Genomic DNA, 4699 nt, shown 5'->3' on the forward strand with positions numbered 1-4699 from the left:
GTTTTCCCTAAGGTGGACATTTATCTTCAAATGTATCTGAAATTACGGATTATAAACTGTTCAATTGATCGACCATCAGCTGAATATTGTTGGCCTTCTGTTGCCCAGTGGAGAATGGATTTACATTTTATCTGGATGTCGATGACATCTTCGAGGATTCATCGAAAGTCAGCAGGAAGCATCTGTAAATGTAAGTTTTCAATTTAATCCTACTTTGATTACTTAACGAAACATATTAAATTTAATCTAAAATACACATGAAATGTAATATATGGTTCTGTATGAAGTGGATCGACCGATATGGCTTTTCAGGGCTGCTTTGTACATCCTCTGTACTACATTTGTTTAAAAGAATGTAGTTACTAGTGACTTTACAGATTCAGATTATTCAGTGTGTTATAGGCTATTAATTGTGACATGTTACCAGTCAGATAGTGTTGTGGATGAGTGAGTGTGTGAGAGGATGCTGCATCAGAGCCAAAGTAGCACTTTGTTGAATTAAGTTAGTTCATTTTATCAGCAACGTGACAGAAAAATGCTGAATATCGCCCCGATAATTTGGGTAATCGGTCTACCCCTGGTATGAATAAGCAGATAATATGTATTGGAATACTGAAATATAATTTGTATAAGTAGATAATAGGGGTTGACTGAGACTGCTTTTTCTTAGAACGATAACAAAGTAATGGAACTGATATACATTCACAGGAAAAATACAAATCTTATCTCAGAACTGAGAGAAACCTACGATGCAATATAACCTACTATAATTTACTCAAGTGCTGATCTTATGTACAATTTGTAGTTAATTTGCTTCGGTATTTCCTTTTTCTGCTACTTAATGCTTTCTCTCTGCTTAATATGTTTGACAACTTTAGGAAGGAAATTCAGATTATTCAGTGCTAAACAGCAGTGAAGCGTGACATCAGATAGTGCTGTGGACACTGAAGCCACAGAGTGGTGACCAATTGCAGAGAAAGGATGTTGTATCAGAGCCAACATACTGCATTTTTAAATGTTTTTATTTTATCAGCAAACACACACAAAAAATGTCACACTGATAATTACTAAAATGTTGAATATTCGCACCAATACTTGGCTAGACTGATAACCTGTCGACCCCAATAAAGTAATTAAAATAATAATCTCGTGGCGGTTAAAAGGTCAGCTTGCTTGTTCACCAAATATCAAAATATTTGTGTGGTATGTGGTTAATCGTGTTTCGTTTATCTTGACTACAACCATGAAACATTAAAACTGGAATGATTATCAGATTCTGACTGAACCCCTCAGTGATTTCAATAGATTTATTCACTTCTACATCCCCAAAATGAGCAAGCAGAGCAAAATGCCCCCTGCAGAAAGGAAAGCGTCAACAAGAAGAGGTATTTGATATGACCGGACACACACATCATAACCAACCCTGGTTTTATTTTTCATCACCTTAAAGCTCAGTCGGAGGTGTTTCTGCCTTCCTTTATTCTGAGGACGAACGCCAGCATGTTACCCACACTTCTGAGCGTGGTTGTTAGCTGTCAGCTTAGCCTTCAGTTAAAAAAGTGCATGACACAGGAGCTAATGAAAGAGCAGCGAGGGTTGCCAGCGGCCCTGCCCGCCCAGGTAACCATCTGTTCCAAAAAGCCTTCCTCCCGCTCGCTCAGAGAGACCTCGTGTCACCTCAGCAGCTTCGTCCCAAGAGCTGTCACCTTGCTCGGCTAGTCCTGCTACTCACTGAGCGCCTCCAGCCTCCACAACCACCAGACAGGAGCGCACAACAAACAGGGTCATCCTGTGTAACTGTGAGCATATACAGTATCAGCCATTCGCTTTATTTCACCACAGCAGAATTAGTATGTCCTTCTGATGAAAGACCAGGGTTGATTTGATTTTCACCCCTAAATGTTTTGATACCATTAAGAAAAATCACAAAAGTCACGTGTGGAAATTTGTATTTGCATTTTTCACAGTGTGAAAATTGTTTTCTCATGCTATAAACATACATTGCTGTTAGATTGAAAAAGAAATCTTTTTTTGTGGTAAAATAAGTAAGTTATTTATGTAACTGTACTTATGTAACTTATGGTAAAGGTACAGTATGTAAGTAATGTAGATTAACTTTGTTACAAATTAAAAATAAGTCGCTCTTGACTTTAAGTTTAACACAGGATGAAAACATCATCCTCCTGTATGAATACTAGTCCACTGCTTATCTAACGCAACCATCCACTCCACTCTCCTCCCTGTGCAGAGTTTGATGGCCACTAGAGGGCGCTCTTTAATAAGAAACTAGATATAGTTTAGATAACCTGCTTGCACAGTTGGGAGCTATATGCTTTTCAGATAACGACGGGCTGACTAATTTGAAACCTGTTTAACACGTATACAAACAGAAAAAGAAAAATCAGTGTTTTTTGAGGGGTGTTCGACATTTATACTATCCTGAGCATCAACATCCCAGATAATGAAATGTCATCATCAGTTATCTTTGTCATCACAAGGTCAGATCAGAACTTTTTATTGAGAAAAAAAAGTGTATTGTAGTTGATGGATTATTGACATCCTGGTGGTATGTTAAAAAGTTTATATAATGTAAATGAAAAATAACCGTCAGTCTAGCAAGGTGTTATTGACTATCCTCAAGTGTCAAATCTGTACAGACTCAATTGCCAAAATGTGCAAATTCCTATTAATTTTCTGTACTTTCTTTAAAATTATCATTAAATGATCCGGAAAATCTCTTCTGTTCTGCTCTTCATCCCTTTTCAGCCTCATGAAATGTTCATTGTTCTCACTCGACTTTGAGGGGAGCTTTAAGTAAACAGAGACATTTTTCACAGTGACAGCAGGTCCTCCTCATTGTTTGTGCTGAAAGAGAACAAAGCACACAAAATTATTGATTTTTTCAAATGTCATACAGGCCCGTATGCTAGCGGGGCAGTGTGTCGGAGTGAGCAGCAAAAAGGTGGACTTTACCAACGTGAATTCAAATGAAGAGAATGTCATAACTTTGTTTTATATTGATTTTTACAGGTTTTAAATGAGGGAGCTTCACCACAGTAGTTTGTGTGCATATGATCAATTTCGATTCAAACTGGACTTTCACTCTGTTGTGACCTCCACAGCACAATCTGCAAAAGATTGATAAAACTGAGGATGAAATGTTAATTCTGCTCAGGGAAATGTGTTGTACAGTTTTAGAGACAGAGGCAGAATTATCTGTTTAAATATGTTTGTTTATGCTACAGTTCAAGTTTGGTACAGTAACTGTAACATTGTAAAACATGTCGATTATCGGTAGCGGTGATTGCTAATCTAAAAATGGAGGGGAGGAAGTATGAAGTAGTAAGAAATCAAGTACCTGAAAATTGTACTGAAGAGCATTACCTGAGTAACTTGAACTTGAAGGGGTTTATTTCATCACTAGTTGTTCAGAATTTTGACAAAAATATTTTAATTCTTACTACAAATGAATATCAGTTTCAAATATTGTTTTTCAGTCTCGTTGATTTCCAATAATTGGTGTCTGCCCTGAAGAAGTCATATTGGTCAACCCTTCATCGTAACATTAATCATGCACTTTAAGTGAACATCAACGCACACTTAATCACACTATAGAAACACAATGTGATGTTTATTGTGTTATAAAAAGAGTTAAAGTGCCCTCAAGTGGCCAAACAACAGAATACACACAGAAAGCAGCTTCATGTTCACAAAGAGAATGTTTCAAGTTTCAAGTTCTGTATTTGTCAAATATTGTAAATAAATGGATGTAGGTTATTATTTGGCATGTGCACAACAATTACAGCAAATATAATATTATACTAAAAAACACATACACACATGATTTGTTTATGAAACTACACAATAAAATCATACAGAGAGCCTTTGCCCCCAAAAACCCCTGTAGCTGAGTGGTCTTAGTCAGAAGTTGCAGCCCAAGACTTTAATAGTGGAAGACCTTCCTCGGAGTTGACCAGCTACCTTCAAAGACAAAGTTATTGATTTCTGGGAAAGAGTTTATGAAATGGTTGGGCGGGGAACAGGACAGGGCCCCCTCATGGTAGTGAATTCATGAGTGTTATGTCCCATAAGGGGCACCTTTTTTCCCACATATAATTCCTTTGCGTTATTGGACTTTTGTGTAGAAAAAGAAAACCTTATAAAAGAAACAATGTTGCTAACTAGGCGGCAAGAGGCTGTTGTAACCTAACAAGTAAAGCATGTGAATTAACTTATTATATATGCATTGTGATGGGAAATTGCAAGAGGCTGAAGAATTCAAGTTTAATACTTATACGTAAGTAAGAAGTGTTCTGAGCAAAACTAGTCCTATTATATAGTATAATATAATATAATGATACAGTACAGTATGATGTGATAGGCCCAACTACAATAAAATTGGCATGTGAGTGAAAAAATATACGAAATGAGAATATAAAGAATAAACTTTGTGGTGACAAACAATCACAAACCTGTGAAATTAGAAGCTTTATGTGACCCACTTACAGGCTTACTGCTAAAATAATGGCAGACAAGTGGGAAATGAAAGTGGTTGAGGATGTTCAGCTCTGGCAGTATGTCACCCATGGAGTGTCTCCATTGCAGGCAGATTAAGCACTGAATGTTTAAGATTAGAGGTCGACCGATTAATCGTTTTGGCCGATTAATCCGCACCGATAGGACGTTTCACAAACTATCG

At 37.1% G+C, this 4699-nt stretch overlaps 1 long non-coding RNA gene across 1 annotated transcript; it reads left to right on the top strand.

Moving 5' to 3' along the window:
• Nucleotides 1-974, top strand: LOC115591285 (uncharacterized). Its single transcript, XR_003985930.1, has 3 exons — nucleotides 1-12; nucleotides 109-190; nucleotides 879-974. It is a non-coding gene; the product is annotated as an uncharacterized LOC115591285 (long non-coding RNA).
• Nucleotides 975-4699: the final 3725 nt, after the last annotated feature.

Source organism: Sparus aurata, chromosome 11 (genome assembly GCF_900880675.1).
Source record: "Sparus aurata chromosome 11, fSpaAur1.1, whole genome shotgun sequence".
NCBI lineage: Eukaryota > Metazoa > Chordata > Actinopteri > Spariformes > Sparidae > Sparus > Sparus aurata.